The sequence below is a fragment of the Prionailurus bengalensis genome, chromosome A2, assembly GCF_016509475.1.
Source record: "Prionailurus bengalensis isolate Pbe53 chromosome A2, Fcat_Pben_1.1_paternal_pri, whole genome shotgun sequence".
Taxonomy (NCBI): domain Eukaryota; kingdom Metazoa; phylum Chordata; class Mammalia; order Carnivora; family Felidae; genus Prionailurus; species Prionailurus bengalensis.
The window spans coordinates 76,284,867-76,296,818 of record NC_057348.1 but is presented as its reverse complement, the minus strand read 5'-3'; the positions used below and the strand labels follow the sequence as shown (position 1 = coordinate 76,296,818).

General features: G+C 40.0%; 1 long non-coding RNA gene across 1 annotated transcript; it reads right to left on the bottom strand.

Moving 5' to 3' along the window:
- Nucleotides 1-9,323: 9,323 nt before the first annotated feature.
- LOC122486436 lies at nt 9,324-11,504 on the bottom strand. Its single transcript, XR_006298161.1, has 2 exons — nt 11,148-11,504; nt 9,324-10,218 (listed from the first exon to the last, which is right to left on the bottom strand). It is a non-coding gene; the product is annotated as an uncharacterized LOC122486436 (long non-coding RNA).
- Between the last annotated feature and the right edge of the window lie 448 nt (nt 11,505-11,952).

Sequence of the window (11,952 nt, the reverse complement as noted above, 5' to 3'; positions counted from 1 at the left end):
GTTTACATAAACTAGACCGGGGACAAAAGAGAAAGAAATGGTAAATGACGGTAATGGTAAACTCCAAAGTTTATATGCATTTACAGGGGGAATGCCCAGAATGATTGGCACGGATAACAAGTTGTAAGAAGAAGGGCCATGAATGTGGGTTGGAATTGAGGAAGGTTTCATGAAGGAACTGTGGGTCCTGAGTTAAACCTGAAAGAACAGATAAGTTCGGGAGAGATGATGGGAAAGCAACAGGATGTGAGCAAACCATGTTCAAAGGATAGCGACCCAAAGACTGAAACAGAAGAACTTCTTGGTTGGCCGTACAACTAAGTTGTTAGAGAAATGTTAAAATATGCCACAGCAAGGAGTTTCAGACCCAGTAGGTGAGAGAAGAATGCAGAGGATCCCTGCACTTTCTATAAAGGCTTTAGGTTTTCCAAGCACTTTTACTTTTTGCCCTTGAATATTTATCCTAAGAAGTAGGCACAGAAGGTAGACATTGTTATTGCCAATTCACAGGTGGAGAAACTGAGATCTGAGGAGATACCTGACTTTCCCAAGTCTCACAGCTAGTAAGTGACAGAGCCAGGACAAGAAGCCAGGACTTGTGAGTGATTCTCTCAGAAACACACCCCCTGCTGCCATGTTGCCGTGGGGCGCCCAACTGCCCTAACTCCGAAGAGAGACAAGGCCAGAGAACAGAGTTCCAGGTGGGGACCTTGAGCCTGGAGCCCCTCCCCCCATGTCTCTACTCTCAGTATCACATGCACAAAATACGGGCCATTCTCACTTTGTGAACCGTTTTGTGTCTTGGCTGAATACGAGCTATTTAGCAGATTCTGATACATTGGTTAATTTATGTACATACTCATTTATTTATCCCGATGGAAGAGGCTAGGTCTGTATTTACTCGCTGTAAAAGACTTGTTTCTGAAATCAAATAGTTGTCTCCTAAATTCTCAATGGGGACCATCTTTTTGTGGCTAACTTTCACTACATTGTTTCTCTGAATAACAATTTCACTTGGGAAAAGAGAATTATTTAGTCACATGATTTAATACTTAGTCTCCCACTTGCATATTTAAAGCCTGTTGGGTTACCTTTTCTTGGCATTTTAAAGAAAGAAAGAAATTTTATCTCATTAGGGCTGGTAATCCATAGGATAAGTACCCATGCACAGTTCATTACTCAGGCATATGGCATTCTACTACTTTCCAGTGACAATTTCCTTCTCTCTCTCTCTCTCTCTCTCTCTCCCCCTTTTTTTCTCTCTCTCTCCTACTTGCTTCATTCCCTTTTCTCCTCCCTCTGCTTCCCTTCTTGGACTTTCTGGGGGTGTCTAGCAGATAAATCCCTCACCTCTGGACCAAAGGGTCTTTCTCAACACCTTCTAACAGCTGATTCTATCTCCTAGAAAAACTGTTCCTAAACGCTTGCTTTCTTTCCCAAACTTCAGAATAGATGATTTACCTATAAAGTCAGATTGGGGTCTGGAGTTAAAAGAATTATGTGAATAATTAAGGCAAAAACCTCTACTATTGTTGAAAAGGCTATTTAAAGCTTAACAATGCAGACAACGATTTATTTGGTTAAATCAAAGTCTACTCAAATATTTACTTCACAACGCTAGAGCTCTGGGCATACATTTTAAACCTATTGTTAGTGGAATCATTCGTTCCTGCTCATGCAACCCTAACTTCTAAATAGGTTTTGACCAGAAGACATACCATATTCAAGAAATAGCAGACCAGTTGGAGTAAAATGATTGTAAGTTTGGTTCCTACCTGGGACACACTCAGTGAGTCACTTCAGCGACAGCAGAAAATTTCTGAGATAAGTTGTCAGGTTCTCAGAAGTGTCCATCCACTTAGGTCTATAGGCTCTGAATGCATCCATATGTATGGAGATGTCTATATGTAGGTTATGTAAGGCAGTGGGGAAATTACCGTTCTGTCAGCTTTAATAATTAACTTTCATTAACTTTTACAACAATGGAAAGACTCCAATGTGGTCTTGACCTTTGAGACTCCGATCAGCAGAAGGGATGGTGACAACAGTTTCCTCAAGTTCCTTGTGAGATTATACCACTCAATGCACTCTGTGTGCGTGCGTGTGTGTGTGTGTGTGTGTGCATGAGAGAGTGACAGAGAGAGAGTTTTATTGGTTTGCAGAAATTTACACAGAGAGGTGCACATGTAAGTTAAAAACAAATCTCTGCAAGTGTTACCTCCTTGACATTTGACCTGTCAGTCTAGAAGGGAGGTCCTAGTGACTTTCAAATTTCTAACCCCAGCCCTCCAGACCCACATATTTAACTGCCTACTCATCATCTCCACTTGGATGCCCCGTAGGCATGTCAAACTTGACACATCCAAACCTGAACACTTGATTTTTTTCTCCCCAATCCGCTTCATCTCTAATCTTCCCCCTCCCAGTAAAGAGCACCCCCTGAACTCACGTCAGAGACCTGTTGCAAACACTCTTCTCTTGCACTCTCCCCACCCCCAGCCAATCTATCATCATCAAGGCCTGATGAATCGACTTCCAATATGTATCACAGAGCTATCATTTTCCATCTCCACATGTCTCCCTAACCTGAGCCACCACCCTCTCTCGCTAGAGCCCCATGCTGCCCTTGCTTCCTCTCGGTCCTCTCAAGTCTCTTTGCCACCCATAGTTGTGATCTCTTTCTGCTAGACTCTTCGAGGAGCTAATAATTATCCTTAAGATGAAAGGCCTCCAAAGTCTTGCATGATACCCCCCTGCTCACCTCTCCAATGTCTTCTGGTCCTGCTCTCTCCATTGTTTTCTCCACTCCAGCCACAGTGGCGTCTTTTAGTCCCCTGAATTTTCCACCTCCTTCTAGACATTGTTTCCTTGCTTAAAAGCTCTTCTTTCCTGCCTCTCTGGCTTTACTTAGCTTCAGTTTCTCAGAGAGAGCCCATTTGATCCCGGAATCTAAAGCAGCTACTCTAGTGGTATTCTTCCGTAGCTTCCTGTACTTTTCTAACATAGCATCATAATTTTAAGATAAATGTTTTTGCGACTTCTTGTAATGGTTGCCTCCCTCATTAGAAAGAAAGCTCCATACAAGCAGGGACCTTGGACTGTCTTATTCACTACTGTGAATAAGTAGCTAGAATAAACCTATCACAGAACTGGTGGAATGACAGTTAAATGGATGAATTATATTCCACACAACACAATTCCAAAAGAATTTGGACGAGTCACTAGAGTTTGTTCTAAATTAATGTCACCTGTATTTTTAAAAATCTTTTTAATGTTTATTTATTTTTGAGAGAGAGAGACAGAATGTGAGCGGGGGTGGGGCAGAGAGAGAGGGACACGCAGAACTTGAGGCAGGCTCCAGGCTCTGAGCTGTCAGCACAGAGCCCGACGCGGGGCTCGAACCCACGGACTGTGCGATCATGACCTGAGCTGAAGTCGGACGCCCAACTGACTGAGCCACGCAGGCGCCCCAATGTAACCTGTATTTTTAAACTTGGCTCAACCAGATACTAACTGTGTAATTGAGTTAGATATGGCATCATTTAGAGCATATAATAGTGCTTTTGAACTATTGTGCATTGATCAAACTGTGTTCTTAGGTTTGGTTGCTAAAAGAATTAGAAAATAGTGCATGTAAAGATAGAATCTCAGAACCATGAATCATACTAAACATGATTTACTTTGGAACAAACAATAGTTTGGTGAGGGTGACAGGATACAAGTTGAACAAAGATGAATCAAAAGCATTCCTACATACTAACAAAAACTAAACAGAAAATGTAAAGAAAGAAAGGTGTCATCGGTAACAGCAACAAAAGCTATTAGGACAGGTAGGAATAAATTTTACCCAAAGACACATAAGACTTTTATAGAGAAAATTGCAAAACATTACTAGGGACCAAAGGAAACTTGAGAAAAATGTACAGCCATCTATCTTCATGAATGCAAAGGCTCAATATCAAAGATAAATTAACCTATTACAAATTACTCTGTTACATTAAATGTTACTGCAATACCAGTCTAAAAGTTTTCCCCCCACAGAACTTGAGGAACTTGTCCTGAAACTTGTATGGAAGCAAAAAAGGGCCAAGAGAGTCAAAACTATTCTGGTGAGGAAAAAATGGGAAGACTCGCTCTGTCAGGTATAAAGACGTATTACAAAGCTTTGTTAATTCACTCTCTCGTTGTGCTATGGGAGACAAATAGAATAGAATGGAAGGCCAGAAACATATATTAAAACTTAATATACAATGGAGGCTGCATTATAGCAGAGAAGAGGTGAACTGCTCCAGGATGGTTATCTACGTACAACAAGTACAATTTAGACCCCAATTTCACAACATACACACAAAAAAGTTTTTACGTTGACGAAAGACCTAAATGTGAAAAGCAAAATTTTTAACCTTTCAGAAAAAAAAAAAAGAATACCATCGAAACCTTGGGATAACGTATTTTCTTAAACAAGTCACAAAACTGTGCACATCGTAAAGGAATTTGGTATCAATAAACCCTACTCTGTTTGAATTAAAAATGAAATTCACTGTAACAAAAGTGAAGACGAGCTGTTAGACTGGACAAGATATTTGCCCCAGTTAAGTCTTCAGAAAGATTCATGTCCAGAATATACAAAGAACTTCTACGAGTCAACAAGACAAAAGGCAAAATCTCCATATGAACTGTCAATTTCCGGGGAACCTGAACTGCCAGTTAATATATGAAAAGATGTTCACCAGTAATCTGGAAAAGTAAATCAAAACCACGGTGAGGTACATTTCACACCTTTCATTCGGAGGGGTGGAACTAGGTTTGGTGGAGCCTGAAGTTTATATAATTTGTGGAGTTCATTTTAAGAAAAAGAATACAAAATTACAAATACGAAATGAGCTGTGGGGCTTTAAAGGGCCCCAGGAAAATGAAGGGCTCTGGAAGTTAAGCTCCATTTACTTCGTGGTAAATCTCTTTTGCCTGCAATGCCTCAAAATGCCAAGGGTACCAGGATGTGGAACAACAGGAACTCTTACACTGCTGTTGTGAGTATAAACCGAGGCAATCACTTCAGAGAGCAGTTTGGCACTGTCTTGTCCAGTTGAGGACACACGTATTCTAAGACTTGGCGGTTCTCTGAAGTACATATCCTTCAGAAATGTTGCCAAGTGTTCGGAAATGTTCATAGCAGCAATGTTTTAATGGTGGTGGGGTGGATATCCTAAGTGTCCAATTATAAGACGATGTATAAAGAAATTATTCTTTGTTCATAAAATGGAATTGCATACAGTGATGAAAATTAATGTATTAGAGCTGCACGTAACACGAATTCATCTGGTAAGCAGAAATCGAGTGAAAAATATTATGAAGTAAGTGCAACATGATTCTGTTCGTATAAAGCTAAAAAAACATGAAAAATACATATGATTCAGAGACACATAGCAACTGTCTAAAAGCAAGCAATGGAATGATAAGAAATTAAGGATAGAGGTTACTCTTGTGGCCAGGTGGAGGAAATTTACCGGGGAAGACCTACTGACAGGGCTTCAACTACATCTGTAACATTGTTAACATTTCTTTTTCCTACTGCAGATTTCTTTTGTGTTAAAATTTGAGGTATGAGTTTTCTAGGGTGATCATAACAAAGTACCATCAACTGGCTTGAAACAACAGAAATTTATTCTCCCACGGTTTCGGAGGCCAGAAATCCAAAAGCAAGGTGTCACAGGGCTCGGTCCCCTGAGAGACCCTGGGTGGAATCCTTCCTTGCCTCCTCCTAGCTTCTGGGGGTGGCCACAAGCCTGTGTTCTGTGGCTGGCAGCTGCGCAGTCCTGATTCCTGCCTCTGGCAGTGCTTGGTGCTCTCACTGTGTCTCTGTCTTCCCTTCTTTTTATAAGGAGACTAGTCATTTTAGATTAAGGGCCCATCTTACTTCAGTATGACCTCATTTTTACTGACAGTGGCCCTATTTCCAAATAAGGTCATTCTGAAGTACCTAGTTAGGACTTTAACATATCTTTGGGGGGGAGGGACAATTCAAGCCACTCAAGGTGTAATTTACATGCAGCGAAATATACAAATCTTAAACGTATGTTTTGTGAGTTTTGACAAATACCCACTTGTATTAGGTTCTATTGATCCTGTAACAAATAACCACAAATTTAGTAGCTTAAGACAGCACAAATTTATTATCTTATAGTTCTGTAGAACTCACTGGACTAAAATCAAGGTGTTGATTGAGCTGTGTTCCTTTCTGTGGGCTCTAGAGGAGAATCTACCTCCTTGCCTTTTCTAGTTTCTACAGACATTCCACATACTTTGGATCTTAACCCCTTCCTCCATATTCAAAGCCAGCAGTGTTAACATTTCTTTGCCCTTACTTTTGTTGCCATTTTCTCTTTCTGACTATAGGTGGGAAAGATTCTCTACTTTTAAGGGCTCATATGATTAGATTGAGCCCACTCAAATAGTGTCCTCATCTCAAGGCCCTTAACGTCAATCATATTCCCAAAGTCCTTTGTGCCACTTAAGATAACATATTCACAGGTTTGGAGCATTAGGATATGGATGTCCTTGGGGGCCATATTCTGCCTGCCATCCCATGTAACACCCATGCCATCAAAGTATGGAACATTTCAGTCCCCCAGAAAATGTCTTCATGCCTCTTCTCAGTCAATCTCAGCCACCCCCAGAGGCAACCTCTGTTCTGATTTCTATCGCCTTTGATTAGTTTGGTCTGTTCTAGAACTTCATGTAAATGGGGCATACAGTATGTTCTCTTTTCTGTGTAGCTTCTGTCTCACCGCATAATATTAAAAAAAATTTTTTTTTAATGTTCATTTATTTTTGAGAGAGAGACAGAGTGCAAGCAGGGGAGGGGTAGAGAGAGAGGGAGACACAGAATCCCAAGCAGGCTCCAGGCTGTGAGCTGTCAGCGCAGATCCCAACGTGGGGCTCGAACCCACGAGCCCTGAGATCATGACCCGAGCTGAAATCAGATGCTCAACCGACCGAGCCACCCAGGTGCCCCTCACTGTGTGATATTTTTGAGGTTCACCTATGTTGCTACACGTATTAGCTGCCCATTTTTAAATTGTTGAATAGTATTCCATTGGATGAATGCACCAAAATTTGTTTGTACATTCTCTTGTTGACGGACATTGGGTTGTTTCCAATCTGGGGTGATTATAAACTTTCTTGTACAAGTCTTTTTTGGACATGTGTTTTAATTTCTATTGGATAATGACTTAGAAGCATTGCTGGGTCATGGCATAGGAATATATTAACTTTATGTGAAACTACCAACTTGTTTTACAAAAGTAGTTGTACCAGTTTAACTTCCCACCGTCCATGTATGACAATTCCAGTTACTCCTCATCTTCACCAACATTTCGTATTATTGATCTGTGCAATTTTAGCCATTAGATGAGTGCCTGTTTTATTCCTTTTTTTTTTTAAAGCAAAATGTTTTTCCTCAAACAACAAAATAAGAAATATTCCTCAAAAGGTTAGCTCAAGTTTCAAGGGTGTAAAACTTTGGGAGGATACATTAGCTAACTATTTTTAATGCCATTGTATGATTATAACTTAGGAGCACTCTTAAAAAATTAGCAGCTATTGAGCCTTAACATAACAAATGTTACTGATTTACACATATCCTAGGAAATAAATCTTTTCTTCATAATCTTTTCATCATCACAGTTGACATGATGCCTTGAATTAAATACTTCTCTTGGATTTTCAACATTTTCCCATTTCCCGAACATGGAATAAATAAATAAATAAATAAGTAAACATGTGTCTTATTTATTTATCTTTCTATCCCTGGCACAGTGTTGGAAATATCACCGGTGCTCTAAAAGGCTTTTGAGTGACTAACACAAATAAATACGCATATTGATCTTATATGCGTATTCATGAATATGAAAGACCAGCATTATCTATCTCTCTTTTAATAGAAAACAGACTTTCAAATGTGCACTAAAATCATAATTTGATACCAGCTAAAAATTTGGGTTGAGATAAATCCTTTTTATCCCATTCTTCATTTATGGTGGAAGAATCTGCTTAATTGAAGAAGAAAATGAGCACTTATAAAAAAGAGAAGTCGAAGACATTTGATGTTCATGTTTTAAACCACGAAGTTTCCATCCACAAAGTTGTTTCAGATGTGGTATCACGTGACTCATAATACTTTCGAGATGGGTGTTTTTATTTTAGTAGCCTGGTATCACCCTCTTCTACAACGTGGTGTGGCCTACGAAATGTACTGAATTCTATTAGAAGAGCCTCCGGATAAAATTTTCATGAATCAAACCCAAGTTGAATGTAACAGAAATGCCTGTCTGGGTTAGAATTCAGAAACCCCTTAGCGCTCCGTAAAAACATGTGTGTGAGTGTGCAAGTGTGAATTTTTCAGTGGCCATAGTTCTCATCAGATTCCCAAAAGCCGAGAAATATGAAAATTATAGAGCAGAACTAATAGATTTAATACCGCGGCTACACTGACGTGTCAAACATATCCGTTTGTATATAACGATTAGTGGACTCATTTAAATATTGATTCATTTAAATAACTCATTTAATAACTGTATTAAATAACCATTTAAGTAACCTGATTTTTCTTCAGAGTTGACCATTTAAGTGTTTGGCTGAGTACATGAAAACAAATTTCCTGGCAAAATGAAGGTGCATCCCCAGATGTCATTGACAAAATGGGCAGAAATTACACCAGGAGGCAAATCTCTCAGTCGGGAAGAGAACTAGAAAACTTCAACTCTCCTAGATTAACTGTTAGGTCTTGACTTTCAGTCATTACTGATTTTTCTAATAGAGCCCAGGGTGTTTTTTCACAGATTCAATTTGCCCATGCAGAGCATCTTTCTCTGTTTCCTTCAGGATTTAGGCAATAAGACAGTTATTTGTTTGTTTATTCGTAAAGACAGACCCCCAAACGATTCCTATCCATCAAAGAAAATAATTCCCAGTTTAATATGAATCTCTATTAATCCCTCTTAGTGTCGAAACCAGGCACTGGATGGAAACTCGAATTTCAGAATGGAGAAAAAAGAGTCCAACAAACCAGCAATCAGCGATCGGAAGCAAATCAGGAGTGTGCGGGTGGCTAAGTTGGTTAAGTGACTGGATGGATTTAGGCTCAGGTCATGATCTCGCGATCTCACAGTTGTGAGATCGGCCTTGAGCTTGGCGTGGAGACTGCTTAAGATTCTCTCTCTTCCTCTGCACCTGCCCTCATGTGCCCATGTACTCAAAAGAGAGCCCATGCTCTCTCTCAAAAAAAAAAAAAAAAAAAAAGAAGGAGAAGAGAAAGAAGCAAATTAAACCTTTTGATGTCTTTTATTTTGGTTCAACTTGAGACCTGGTTTAGAAAAAAGCACACTGGGAAGAGGAGAAGCAATCCTGTAGAGCACAGTCGGGTGGAAGCCTTTAGATCAGAGTGACCTCGTGGAGGCCAAGTCATCCTGGGTGAATCCAGGGGTGGGCGTGGTGCACAGAGGGAGTGGGAGGTGATGCCGAAACATTTGCAGGAAGTACATTTTGTCCAAACTTGAAGACGGTCACCTGGGGCTCACAACTCTGATTCCAAGCTTAAGTCACATTTCCTTTATTGTTTATTGTCACTCCGGTTTGTTTTATTATGTGTGGTGGTGTGATAAGACTTCTTAATAGCAATATTGGAATGAAGGATTACCTTTTATATGTTTGAAGATAATATTATAACCTTCTGACCTCACCATTCCGGGCTCCCCTCCCATCCCCCATCTTCATTGCAGAGGTGGGACTCCCAGTACAACAATGGGCGTTATTGCCAACATTCCTTAACGGTTTGGAAGGAAGCCAACTTCATCTTGGGAGGGTTGTAAAAGAGTTGGCAGGGTTTCGCACCAGCTTCATCATGGTAGAATTTTCTAGTAAACAGTAAAGGTTTCCAACAAGAAACGGTAAGAGTCACCAAGACTCGGGACATCTGGACACTCATAAGACCGAATGGATCTATTTTTATTTTATGCCAAAACAAAGGGGTCCTTTTTGGTCATTTTCTTAGTTCCTGATGTCACATGTTACACTTTTTGCTTATTTTCTGGAATTCTTATCCTTTTGTCCATGATCGTAAATTCTCTTTATTCTTCTATCTCTGAAAGCAGTCACCTTCTGGCTTGTTCTTCTATCGGCCATCACCTCTGGTTGCCTGGGCTTTGTTTTGTTCCTCCGCTTTTTTTTTTTTTTAATGTTTATTTATTTTTGAAAGAGAGAGACAGAGAGACAGTGTGAGTGAGGGAGGGGCAGAGAGAGACGGAGACACAGAATCCGAAACAGGCTCCGGGCTCTGAGCTGTCAGCACAGAGCCCGATGCGGGGCTCAAACTCACAAACCATGAGATCATGACCTGAGCCGAAGTCGGATGCTTAACCGACTGAGCCACCCAGGTGCCCCTGTTCGTCTGCTTTTCTAACTCTACATTCACTCTTTTAGAGGAATTCATTCTCTTTACAGTCATGTTTCCAAAATCAGCATCTATCTCTCTCTCTACTCATTCAGGTGTAAATCTCATTCTTCTAGTTGCCTACAAGAATGTTCCCTTTAAGCCGCCCTGCAGCTTCTCAAACTAAGAACATCTAAAATTACCGTTACCATGGGTCCATACTAGCACAGTTCAGGGTACTCCTCAAGCAAAGTTTTCCCACAGTCAAGCCCTTTTCCTTCCCACCCCTGAGTCCTTTCTGTAAATTCTCATTGAGTATTTGAGTAAAAAACAGTAGGTAAGTGGATGAAGCCCCAAATTTGCTACTCAGTCCTCAAGAATTTGCATCAAGATCTCTATCAAAGTATTTCATTTTCTTTTCTACTTTTCCTTAATTTGACTCAAATCAATCCATTTGTCTATTGTCCTTTCCATGTTCACTTTCTACTTTTACAAGTTACGCATGCACATTGTAAAAAAAAAAAATAGAGAAAGAGAGTTACATCGTATGGAAATACAAAGAATAAAAATGAACGTCCCCTTCCACCACTTCAACTGTGTTTTTCAACAAACAAAGCTAATCAAGAGAGAGCATAGAATTTTCCATTATATCAATAGATTTAGATAAGAGAAATTATAATAATCTTTTACCTTCCGTATCTGTTTAAATAGCACTGACCTTTGAAGATTTTTAAAGGATTTGGTGGGTGCAAGACAAAAATTCTATTTTTCCTCTGGATGTGCTCATAGGACAGGTAGACATTGCTACCTCTGCAAATGCCGAACAGAAGAACTGGAAGCAAATAGTGGCTAAAATAAGCAAAGCAGATAAGCCTTGTATAGGAGTTTCCCAGAAGAACCAACCACGGCTGGGTAAAAGCAGATACCATCCGGTGTAACCAGGTACTTATGCCCTCGGGTTCTGTCTTCTTTCTTCTTCCCCTCCTCCCCCTCTGCTAGTGTGTGAGGCAGAGCGGTGGGCTCACCTCCCCTCACTTGACATAGATCATTTCCCAGGAACCATCTGTCTCCTGCGCCCCAGGCACAACCATTCCTAGGAGTGCTCAACAGTGCCCTCCGAGCCTCACTGATCATCTTGACAAAATTCTTCATAGGCCCTCTCAAATAAATATCATCCATACAGTTTGTTTTTTGGACTGCGTTGGCCATTGATTTATGTACACATTGAAAAGTGTATTGAAAAGTGTATTACTGAATAGTACACAGGCATATAATTTAGAATTGATCAGATGTGAATGCTGTGGTCATTTCTAAAAATATAGGTATAGATAGATAGCATCAGGCATTTGGTTACAAACAAACATAACTCTGCTACTGAAGCATTGTTCTTATGAGGAAATCAGATTTGATTGACAATCTTTTGATTTATTAGACGTTTTTGAGGAATGCAACCCGTTGTAATTTTAAGAACTGCTTGTCCTAGTATTACTATTTATAATCACTGGATATTTGTTGAATTCATT